The 12,837-nt window shown below is 47.7% G+C and overlaps 1 long non-coding RNA gene across 1 annotated transcript; it reads right to left on the minus strand.

Annotated features, from left to right (window-relative positions):
• Positions 1-2,127: 2,127 nt before the first annotated feature.
• On the minus strand, positions 2,128-6,795 carry LOC132246447 (uncharacterized). The gene is made up of 2 exons (XR_009457731.1): positions 6,512-6,795; positions 2,128-6,099 (listed from the first exon to the last, which is right to left on the minus strand). It is a non-coding gene; the product is annotated as an uncharacterized LOC132246447 (long non-coding RNA).
• Positions 6,796-12,837: the final 6,042 nt, after the last annotated feature.

The raw sequence follows: 12,837 nt of genomic DNA on the forward strand, positions 1-12,837 counted from the left end.
AATTAGTTGTCATTAGTCAGTTATACGTATAGCGAAGGCCACTTTAAATCTTTTAGCAGTTAGGAGATAGATTGTTGTTTCCTGAAGGCTGAGGTGCTCAAGAGGTTGGCTATATAGTAACATTGTTTTTACCTCTAGACATTTCAGCACAGGCATTCAGGGAAGTATATGACATGACATGACATGACATGACATGACATTATTACCGCTTGCCTTACTGCTTTGGTTAGTGGATTTTCGTACCTTAGTGAAATTAGTAATATTAACACATGGTCGATGGTGCAATAACAATCTGTTGTAACTATTTAGCGTGTGGAGCGGTGAGTGTGGTCGTGTTAGTTGAAGCCATCAGGGACCTGGATGTGACCAAGCAGTGAGATATTGCTCTGGGGGTTTCTTTGTTACGTCTTGTCTTTCTTATGTCTTGTCCCTCTTTGTCCCCAGGAGCTTGGCAACTTCATTCAATGTACAATGGGGAGAACTAATGACAATGACTGTCATGTCATGCAATGGGAGAGCATTGAATGAGCCCACCGAAGGGACGAAAGTGCTCAGACCATTACCATCTCTGGACAGTCGGATTGCTTTTCTTACTAGAAATGCTTTGAAAAGCTGTATCCCACTCTTCACACAATTCTTGAAGCAGAGGTACAGCTATATTCGTTCACAAACTAATTGCTTTCACATTCATTAACAGATGGGGCGACTCTGAGGGGAGGTAAGAGTAGTGGAGATGCTATCTTTTTGTCATACAGTACCAATATGTCAGCAACAAAGTCCAATCTTTTGGGTGGTGATTGGAACTGCGTATTGGATACGGTGCTTGAAAACTCAGTTACTGTTAACAGAGTCTATCAGAAAACTGAAAACAAGCCCTCTTATTTATTAAAAAGACCTAGGATTGGTAGATATCTGGAGGCTTCACCAACCCAGAGGTGAGAGGCTAGACCTGTTTCTCACCAGTTCACTTGTTGTACTTCAGGATTGATTATTTTCTCATACCCAGTCTCTGGTTCCTGCTTGTTTAGGTGCAGAAACACAACACATCTTAATTTCTGACCCAGCTCCCATTATAATAGCAATGGATTTAAATCATTGTATTAAGAACAAGGGAAGCTGGAAGCTTCATACTTCATTGCTTAAAGATACTAAATTCTGTGAGCAATGGAGAAATCAATCGCATAGTTTAGTGAAGACAACAGGCATTACATGTCATCTGCTGTGACTGGTAAGGGAACCTTGAAAAGCTACTTTTTAGGGGGAAATAGATAAAGTGTGCTAATGAAAGGGCAAAAGACAGGTCTCAAATGTTATTTGCAGCAGAGCAAGATATTTCACATCATGAAAGAGCACATAAACTAGTTCCACAAAATGAAAATATATTTAGATCCCTCAGAAAAGCACAATAGAACTCCAACTAGCTGAAAACCGCAAAACATTCACACTTAAATTTTTATTGCAAAAGTATTTCTTTAAATACAGGATTTTTAGTAATCCTTTGACCAAGTACTGCTAAATGATTTCTTCAGTCAGCTTCGAAAGGTTGTTTTCTTTCTTCAGCCAATTCCTTTTTCTCTTGCTTGCCTGTTTCGCATTCTGTCATATTCATGTTCACTAGATGGACTTCTAAGTCTTCCAGACTTCTTAAATTTTCTTTCCTGAAATCTTCTTATTCCATCATTTTAAAATTTTCTATTATAATGCCCTGCTTATTCTGCCTGTCATTAACCATTGTGACTGACTGCCAAGAATCGATAGTCTACTGCAATCTATTACTGGCGGGGACGGTGCATGGGGCACTGGAATACCACCAAAGCCGAGCTTCCCTGAGCATGGCCAGGCTTCCGGCGCCCCGTGCACCCTTGGATCCAGTGGGTGCTGCTTGTGAGCTGGGGCTGCACCAGTGCGCCTAGCTCTCAGCCGGGTGGCTGCAGGGGAATCGCTGCTGCCGAGGGAAGCACCTGGACCCCGCAGCGCATGTGTTACTTGCTTTGGTGTGGTTTCTTTGGTGTATTTCTGTGATGACATGAAAGAAATCTAGAGTTTTACTTCTGTTTAAATATTGCAGTAAGATCCCCAAGGATGTAAATTAAAATAATAATAATTCAAAACTAGATGAAACCAACAAAACATTTGTCATTACATTTTTATTGCAAAATTATTACTTTAAATACAGGATTTTAGGATAGTGATTGACCGAATACTTTAACAGAATCAAAAATTCTCACCCTTCAAATGGCTACGTAAAGCTGTCCATGTGTAAACACAGGCTTAGGAATACAAGCACATATTTTGTCAAAAGTTTGACCTTGTGACTTGGTTACAGTCATAGAATAAGAGGGCCCTTGTATACGTGACTAACAGCTCTTGTATATGTGAGGAAATAGCCCATTTAAGTGGCTTCGTTGCCCATTTTTAACCATTTAAATGTGTAATGATGTACAGGTTCGGTGGCATGTTAAGATTTAAATGAGTTTTTACATAGCAAAGTAAAACACATCCCATGTGTATTAGTTTTCTTCATAACATATTACAGCGCTATTCCTCACATGTACAAGGGCCCTATCTGGAGGAGGCGATGGGGATGGTACATGGGGTGCTGGCAGCCTGGGGGTGCTGGCAGCCTGAGGGTGCTGGAGGAAGCTTGGGCTTGGTGGGTATTCACTGCCCCGTACCCCATCCCTGACACCTTCTCTGGCTGCCATCACACCCAGCTGCCATCCCACTACCATCCCGGGGCAGCCAGCCCATTCCCGGGTGGTTCCAGGTGGTGGGAAGGTGGCAGGGACGGTGCACGGGGTGCTGGAAGCCCACCAAGCCTGAGTTTCCCTGAAAACACCCAGGCTTCCAGTGCCGCATGCACCATTGGTTCTGGCAGATACTGCCTGAGAGCTGGGGCTGCACCCGAGCAGCTAGCACCCTGCCCAGCCGGCCCAGTGGGGGTCTGCCACCGCTGCGGGAAGTACAAGGCCCTCCTACAGCTCAGGGGCTGTAAGACCCAGTGGCAACTCATGCAGGCAGGCTCTGCCAAGTAAAAAACCCCACAAAAACAGTGAGGGGCCTGATCTTCATTTTTTTTCCTCCCGGTCCCTGCCTGCATCTCCCGTGGCTGAGGAGTGAGCTGCCAGTGGTTCATGCAGCCCCTGAGCTGCAGGGAACTCCAGTGCTTCCTGCTGTGGTGGCGGCACTGCATGGGCAGCACCCACCCGCTGACACCCGGCCCGGCAGTCCTGTGGGGCACCATCACCATGCAGGGAAGCACTGGAGGCCCCCAGCAGCTCAGATCCCACTGGCAGCTCACCCTCTGGCTGCAGGAGAGGCAGGCAGGTTCTGGAGGGGAAAAATGGGGAACGGGCCCCTCACTGCTTTATTTCCCCACCTCTCAACCCTGCCCCCTCACCCCCGTGCCCTCGTCGGACCCTACCCACTCCACAGCAGAGCGCCCCAGTGCTTCGTTCTACCTCTAAGTTGTCTACATATCTGTCTGAAATGGTCTTATTCTGTCTGCACTTTTGGTTGTTTCAGTTTCAGCATTGCGATTGGCTGCCAAGACAACTAATCAGAGTGCTCCAGACAGACAGAATAAGTCTCTTGTGATGATACATAAACATTTTGACATGGGATTGCATGTCAGGTCAAGAGAGTTAACATGACTATGAGTGGCGTGACAAGGCAGGTAAGTTATTGGCTAGAAGACTTTAGGCAGAGGCATCAAATAGCAGATCTCTGCAATAATTACCTCCAATGATAATACAGTATTAGATTAGAAGCTATATGAATTAGATTTGAATATGTCAAGCAATTGAACTAGAGAAGGAGATCACGTTACAGAAAGTTACGGAGGTGCTGCATTTCTTTGAGAGGGGAAAGCTCTGGCAGTTTTCCATCTGAATTTTAGAAACCTTTCCGGAAAAGTCTGGCAACAATTATTATAAACTATGTACAGTGAAATAGTTGAAAATGGAATTCTGTCTAGAGAAGCAAGAACAGCTTTATCTATTTGTCTACTCAAGAAGTGAAAGAAAGGTTTAACATGTGGAGCCTACCGCCCAATCTCAATATTGAAAGTTGATAACCAGTTTCTCACAACATGATGAGCTCTAAGACGTAGTAAGGTGATTCCATTCTTGATACATGCCGTACAGGTAGGTTCTATAAAGGGTACTTTGGCCTCGGATAGTTCACACAACTGCCTGACTCATCAGCAGCTGTTCTCTCACTACACTGGCAAAGGTGCTATGATTGGAGTTGTGGGAGAGCTGTGCCTGGCTGCATCTGATTCAAAGAGACTGGTGAGTGTAATCTCTGCTCCACATGGAGGGTGAGAGGCAATAGTGCTGAACAACCCAGTCCCAGGTGACCTTCCAAACTATTTGAACCACCTTGGATTGACAGACTGGTTTCATCCTCTGGATGCCATAATTTTCTGCCCTGTTCTTAACTGTCTGCTTCCTTGATGCCATTTTCCATTTTCCTGTTATTTCATTTGGGCCTTCCAGCTGATTGTGATATTTAGTAAAGTACTGCATCGGTATTATTGTGTGTGCTTCCCATTGTTTACCTGCCTTGTCATTATCATTCTTTATCCTCTTTATTCTCATGTTCCTCTTAGTCCTAAAGCAGTCCCTTTTATGTTTTTGAACCCTTAATCTAATTTCAGTGCGTCTCTCACAAACACCAACCAAATTCAGAGGGGTGTCCCAAGCAGGAGTCCCCCGCAACACCAGTGCTGCTGGTCAGTCTGGTTGAACCTTAATCCTCCTGTCCACTGGTAACAAGTGGGCATCCTGGGGCCGGTCAAATCGTTGACCCACCCACTTGTCTCAGGGCTAACTGCCCGCCTCCCTCACCTGCCACAACCTTGATGATACAGGTGAAAGATGAGAACGTGGCAGGAAGCTGCCCATTTACTTGCACTGTGTAACAGGAGGCCCTTCCTGACCACCTATTTCTGGGCTAAGCGCCCGCCTCTCTTTCCTGCCACACCGTGGCAATACAAAAGGATGGTCTTAATTAAGCGGTAGGCTGTCCATTTCTTGCCCGAATGCCTGGGGATGTTATCTGCAGCTCCAAATCCTCCCCTATGCTGCAGCTCATGTCTCACAGCTGGCATCCCAGTTCTTAGCATCTTTGGCCCCATCCTGGGCCCCATAATCCTCCAGTCTGGACCCCAACTGGCTCCTTCCGATCAGGCGGCCTACTCCGCCCTCATTCTGGGCTGTCTACCTCCCTGCACTCTTCCCCCTCTCAGGTGTGCCCCACACCCCGGGACCTTTGGCCACACAGGCCCTGGCCTCCCCTCCAAGGCCAGTTAGAAACCCCAGGCCCTTGGCTCTGGGCGTCCCTCACAGTGGGCCCCTGGCCCTTTTGACCCTTCTGGTCCTGGCCCCAGCACTGACCAGTTGAGGGTGCCTCAAGTCAGGATTGTGAGCATCTAGTCCGCTCTCTCACAGGGGTCCGCTGTCTCAGGCCTACTATGGGGTTACCCACCTGGTTGTGGGAGCTGGGGTTATAAAGGCGCCCCGACCCGCCTTTCACCGGGGTGGTAACTGGCCTGGCATTTCCTGGGGGCTCCCACGCCACTAGGAGCCCCACCAGGCCACCCATTCCCGGCAGGGTGCAGTTTTCGGTCGTGCCCAGGACCAAGAGCCTCCTAGCCATCCCCATAAGCTCTTTCCCTTACCGCCTGGTTGTTCCTGCTGCAGCTCAGCGAGGCAGTGTTTCTGCCTCGGCTGGCAGCAGCAGACTGCAGCCTTTATATACAAAGTTGTCAAAATGACTGCTGCCATCAGGCACTTGCTGGATGCCTGACCCAGCCCTTAAAGTGGCAGGCACTAGCAGTGCCCTGCCACACGCTGATACCTAGGGCTTATATACACGGCTCCGACCTTCCCTACACCGTGTCCCATGCCTCGCAATTGGCATCCGTGGCCTCACACCCAGCCTTTGCTTGCATCAGGATGGATGGCGCTGCTGCGGAGAGATGGGGATCCTTGAGGCACTCTCCAGATGACTGTGCCTCTGCAGCTCTTTGGGCAGCTGATGGAAGCATTTCAGGATTAGGAGCTTCCTCAGTACCCTGACGGGAATTTCCTTCTCCTGCAAGGGTACAGAAACCAGTCAGGGACTCCAGGGCCACCAGGGACAGTCAGGTAATGACATTGGAGCCAGCACAATCCCAAACCAGCCCGGCTTTCAAAAACAAGAATACTATATACTCAGTCACAATAATTACAATACTATATAAAGAATAATTATGATATAGCAGTACTGCAACAATAACGATTAGCTGATGCCCAGCCCAGGGTTTCTAGCGCCCATTCAACTGTTTTAGAAGCTGGATATGCAGAGCGCGTTTTGCAAGCCCAACAGATTTTAAAAGTAATTTCATTAATGTCATAATACTGTTAAAAATCATCTTATTAACGTCAGGATAATCATGCACCGTTAGAATGAGAAATAATTAGACTAGTAAGCAACATGAACGTTAATTAGCACTATGTAAACTTACAGTAATTAGTGAACAGCCACGTGTAAAAGGTAACACTAAGCACCCGGAGGCGCCGAGGAGGGGGCTCCCCGGATGTTTTGGGGCTGGGGTCGGGATGGAAGGAGCAGGCGGCCCCGGGGCTCCTGCATGCCGGCTCGGGGCACGTGCAGCGCCGTGTGGGCGGGCGGGCGGCTCCGCGCTGCCTCCCCGGGCGGATCTCGAGCCCCTCCTCCTCGCCCGCACAGCGGGTCCCGTGCACCCTCGCCTAGGCCACGCCCCCTGGGACAGAGCTCCGCGCTCCTCCGCGGCCGCTCCTGCACTGCGTGTCCCGCGCACGGCGCAGGCGCGCCTTAACCCAGGCCACGCCCCCGGGCCGGCAGGGCGGGGGCGGGCCAGGGAAGGGGCGGGCGCTTAATCTTTCCATGCCGGCGTTCACTGGCTGGGAGGCGCTGCGCGGGCCGGCAACCGATTGGGTATGGTGGACGCCCGTCTGGGCTGAGAGCTTTTAAATACGACTGTAGGTCGCCATACCACACCACGCGGTCTGGGAAGCTGGTTGCGGGTGGTTGTTGGAGGTGTGCTCCAGCGGCTCCGGGGCCCTCGGCTCGAGATGGGCTCAGGCCTCCAGGAGCAGAGTGACCAAGTGTTTCCCCAGCGCTTGAGCCTCCCCCAGCCCTGCTGCGGCAGCGCGGCTGTGCGGAGGGCGCTTTCCTTAGTCACCGCTGCAGTTAATTCGTGGATTAAACTCTTTACTCCCGTTAGATGCTGCGGCCCGGGGGGGGCGGAGACGACAGTCGCGGTGTCAGCTCTGCACGCCCGATTTGTGAGCTGGGCTGTCGCGTAGGAGCTCAGAGAGTTCAAATCGGTCTGAGCTGTCGGGGCTTTCTTTTCCTTGTCAAAAATTCAAGTGAAGCGAGTGTTTTCTGAGGGGGGCTTCCCTTGAGCCGCAAAGAGGGGATGCCCTTGATCTACAAAGCTGCGGGGGGCGCTGGCTGAGCCGCTGCTGTGGAAACCCCCAGTTGCTGCGGTGCGCGAAGGGACTTTGCTCTCCACTTCCGTGATTTGAAAGAGACCCCCTTGACTCTTAACTGCTCACTCCAAAATGTGCGTGCCAGTGTACCCCAGCCGTACAGGGACTGTTTTGCTTGTGCGTCGCTCAGGGGAAAGCTGCTTTTAAGGGAAGGAGCCATGGCTTCAGCGTGCAACCTCTAACACAAGGCATTGCTATTAATGAGGACCTTGAAGCCATACCACGAAGCAAATCACAGATAGTAACTTACGTTCTGAGAGGATTGATTTTTATTTATTTATTTACTATTTTTAAGTATTTCTTTTCAAAACGTGGAATGGAAGTTTTATCTAAACCAGACGGGCCAGAACGTCCTGTTTTCCCCACGCCGAGCTGTAGACGAATAAAGAGCAGCCAGGAGAAAAATGACTTTGTGGGGGGGATGGGCAATGGAGAGTGGCATTCTTGGTAGTGCCAGGGACTAGTACGATCAGAGGACCTAGATGATAAATGCCTTTGAGGTAATGACTGCAAGCTCGTATCAGGTGTAAAGGTGAAGCAGTGCGAAGCCTCTAGGGAGAGAGAATATGGTCAGGGTTACCCAAGCAACAAAGCTTTAATGCCAGAAATCAGGAGGCTGCAGTACATATTGGGCCATGAAGACCTAGACACCAGTCAATAATGTGGGTATCAAAGTAAAAAAAAAAAAAGGTTTTACTGATTACTCCAAAGAAGGCAGCAGGTTTTGCCATGATCTGATACAAGGGTCCAGAACGGCAGTTCTGAACCTTTTTCAGTTGACATACCCCTTGGTCTCCGAGTGAGACTTCACGTACCCCCTTTCTATGGGAAATTAATTTTTATGTCAAACTACATGTACTCGTGTATTATAAAAACAGCAAGATACTCATACAAAGACTTCTTCATTTTAAACAAGGTTCATTTATTCAATGCACATAAAAAGTTGTGCAAAAAAACACCACTTGGTGTCAAATGCCAAAACATGCCCAAACTTATTAGTGCAAACAGTGCTGCTGCTTACTATCAACCAACATTTTAATTCTAGGCGACATTTTCGAGACAGCCACATGCACAACATGTTCAGCTTTCAGTTTGTTCCTCGCTTTGGTTTTTGCAAAAAGCACTTAAAATCCCGACTCGCAGAGATGCGATCTGACAAACGGAGCTAGAACTTGGTAAGCTTACTTGGTCCAAGTGGGATATGCCTCCCCAAGTCTGCACCAGAATGGATCCAATTTCATTGATTCAAAATCGACACAAAGTTTCTGATTATTGCACAAATCAAGTAGCTCATCTTTTGCCAGGTCGGCATCACTGATTTGTTCAAGAGAAGCGGCAAAGAGGCTCCTTACCCAAATGTCAGCTACCGGAATAGTTGTGATAATGCCTTCTGTGATGACTTTCAGATTTTCAAGATGCATAACAATACTCTCGGGCTGTAGGTTGTATTCGTGTTGGTCTTCCTTCATTCCATCCAGGAAGAGCACACACCAATTGCTGAAATGTCCTCAAACCGACAAATGGTTTTTGAACCCAAAAGCTGACTTAAAATTTTTTTTCCATCTATTTAACTTGGTCTAACAAAAGATCAGATTCACCCAAAGAACCTTGTCTGCCTAATAATACTCTCACAAACTGTTGGTTCCCCTGGATGCACTGGATCTAAAGTGATTTCATCGAAGAGGAAAATTGGCCAAGTTACTGGAATTCCCTCTTCTTCCCCAGAGAGCCAACTTCTCTTGAAAGCATTTAACTTTTTTGTCCACCAAGATAGTCACTTCTCCACCTTGGACTGAAATGTTCAATGAGTTTAGAATTGTGAACACATCTGCAAGGTATGCCAAACAACCCACAAAGTTCGGACCTATGAAACGCTGAAGCAGAATTGATCCATTTTCATGCAGAAACATTTCAATTAAATCTCAAAGTTCAAAAGCTCTTGTCAGAACGTTTTGTGTGGATAACCAGTGTACTTCTGTGTGAAGCAGAAGTACGGTATGTTCAGACCCAATCTCTTCCTTTGCACAGCGCTTTGAACATGCAGTGTTTCAATGCCCTTGCTCTGATCAAGTTGACGGCCTGGATGACAACATCCAACACGACTTCCAAGTAAGAGGGAGGAGAATGCAATGACTAGAGATCACATTTGGATTCACCTTTTTGACGAGAGCGGTGAACTCTGAATATTTCCCCAACATAGCAGGCGCACCATCAGTACAAATAGCTCCTACAAGGTCCTAGGAAAGGCTGGAAAAAAGAAAAAAATCATTCATCATAGCCATAATGTCTGCTGCCTTGGTTGTTTCTTTCAGCACTTCACAAAAGAGGAATTTTTCTTTGACATGATTCTCACGCGCATATCGAGCAAAAATGAGAAGTTGTGTGCAATTTGAGACAGTTGATTCATCCAACTGCAAGCCAGTTTTACCAGACTTTTCTTGACTTGCTCCACTACTTGTTTGCGTATGTCTTCTGACATGTCCTTGATTCGGTCGTGAATGGTGTTGTATGGGGGATCTGTGCTATTTTTAGATGTGCATCTTTACCAGACATCAGCGTGGCCATTTCCATGGCACGGTTTCACCAGGGTCTCTGCGATGGTATACAGCTTTTTTTTCTGTGGCCATCCTTAATGCCACGCGATAACTTGCCTCCAGCGCTGGCTTCTGAGGAGTAAATCCATGATGGGAGAGTGTGCTCGTTTCAAGTTGTGATTGCTTGATTTTTAATAAAGCTTCTGGGTCTTTAGTATTTTCGGAGTGAACAGTCTGAAGGTGCTCTTTAAGTTTAGATGGCTTCATATATCCATTGCAAAGTACCTTTTGAGCGAAGGAAGCATTGTGCCTTCTGTAAATCATCTGTATCAAGCATAAACGTAAGGCCAAACTGCACATGCGGATCCTAGTAATAACACTTCTTTGACATGATAAATCGATGGACGAAGCAAGAATTCAGTCCTTGAAAAATAGTGCAAAGTAAAACCCTTAAAATATACATCACAGGTTGGTAACAATTTAAAATTGAACAAAGGTACTTACCAAAATGAAAGGAAAAAGCAGATGCATACTGTTACTTGTGTGGAACTGCCACGTGCATAAAAAAAAATGACGTAAAAAACTCAAATGCGAACACAACAACTTCAAATGCACAACTATGTTCAAAGACTTAACTGTACACGACTGAGTGATGGGTGCTTGGAGCAACGTTTCTGGTGCAAGGTTGAGGCATGGAGCAGAAATAGGATATCTGGTTTCCGTGCGCATGTGCATTTTAACGGCACTAAAGCCCTAGCAATTTCAAATTGTCAGGGCATTTTTTAGGCCCTTCGACCTGTGTTAGACGGTGTATGAAATATATCTCACGTACCCCCGCTGAGGCTTCATGTACCCCTCGGGGGTACATGTAACCTGGTTCAGAACCGCTGGTCTAGAACTTGATTCTCAGTCGGGGGCCGCAGCAAACCCAATTCACAAGAAAAAACTAGAGGTTTCAAATGGGGACCTGTAGTATTAAAAACAGCTCTGCCCTGTCTGTGGCAGTTGATCTTTCTGAGCTCTTCGCAACAGAAAAATTATTCTTCCTTACGTCAAAAAATGAGTGAAAATTTATCGCTGGCATCCTCCATGGGAGGCCTTGAGTCCAATGGCCAGTACTTGGGCTTGTGGTGTGTGAGGTACTTCAAATTGAGACAGGAGATGGGGAGTTTACAGATCTTCCAAGCAAACTTTTTAGACATTCCTGCAAGCTAGCTTGTGGTATCATACCCCGTGATGGCATGAAAACCCAGCAGTCCGTCCCCACACACAACGAACTGGGATCCTGCACTGAACAGTAGGGTTTTTTTACATTTTATACACCTTGGTTCATGCCTGTTAACATTTACTCCACCTTGGTTCCTCCTTTGTTCCACCCGTATCTCCTCCTTTCTCAAGCTCCGCCTCTGTTTACTTCATTAGCATGCAATTACCTATGCATTTCATGTATTTACATTCTTGAGAAAAGCTGCTCACAGCAATACGTGTTGCCAAACAGTGCAGTGAACCGAAGTGCATGATTCAAGAGATTTGGGAAAGAGTGCCATGGAACATATTGAGTAGAAAATGTCACTAGGTCACGTTCTGCAAAAGCTCTCTTCAAGGCACCGTTATTTGGGATGTCAATTAGTGCCATTTGGAACGTGTCAGGAGCATGGGTGGCATCCGCTCCAAATGGATCTGCAAACAGCTTCAGCTCATCGCTGTGTTCCCTGAAACCCACACATCTTTGTTTGAATTCATCCAGCAGACGGCAAAATTTTGCACAGCCCCACTAACTAAATAGATAGCCTGCATTAACTCAGATGCGTGATCAAAGGCTACCATGCCACCATTTGCTCGAAGAGATTTCTTTGATATTGCTCTATCCTGTGCCATATTCCAGACCTACTCCTTGTAACCAATACATTTCTCCTGTGTACCTAGCATGGGAGACTCGTTGGGGGAGGGTGTAGTTTATGCCTTGGGATCCCCTTGGTTTGGCTGAGTAAGGGGGACCACTCTTTCTGCTTCAGACAGGGAAGCACCCCAAGTTCTTGCAGTGGATCAAATACCCTCAAAGATTACTAGGCCTTTGTTTCCCATGGGACATAGGGCCAAGATCAGTCCAGATCGAGAATGGTGGCTTCATTTCCCCGAGCCTTGCAGGCATGGTCCAGGAGTGGGGGTGCCTGGACGTGAGGTGCCTCCAGGGGGGCACTTAGAGCCTGGAAGGTGGACAGGCTCAGTGAGGTGGGTGGCTCAACGCAGGAGCACTAACTACTGGCCCACCACGTGTGATGGTAGCTGTGGGATCCGACAACCTGTGTCTTGAAGGCATCATTTGGGGAAGGGAACAGAGTTGCTGGAAACCCTTGAGCAAACAGTCTCTCATTTGGCATCGGGTCAAGTGGTCAGTGTAGATAGCTGGGGTGGCTGACGAGTATGACCACATGACTGCGGTCAACTTGAAAGAGGTGATGAAAGAGAGAGGAGGGAGCAGAAGAGAGAAGACCTGATTCAGATCCTGTGTGATGATGACCAGGCTGCAAGATCACCTCCGCACGTGCATGCAGAACCTGAGGGGCCATCCTTTGAGTGGGATTTGTGCAAATACCAGCTGCAGCTGGAAGCTGAGGAGTGCAAGCTCAAGCATGAGCTAGAGCTGAAGCGAATGGAGATGGTGGAGAAGGAGGCCCAGCGCCAGCACAAAGAGGTCCAGCGCCAGCATTAGCATGGTGCCCAAGAGGCCAGGTTCAAGTGCAAACACCATCTTGCAGTACTCAGGATGCAGTCAAACCCTA

This window comes from Alligator mississippiensis, chromosome 16, assembly GCF_030867095.1.
Source record: "Alligator mississippiensis isolate rAllMis1 chromosome 16, rAllMis1, whole genome shotgun sequence".
Taxonomy (NCBI): domain Eukaryota; kingdom Metazoa; phylum Chordata; order Crocodylia; family Alligatoridae; genus Alligator; species Alligator mississippiensis.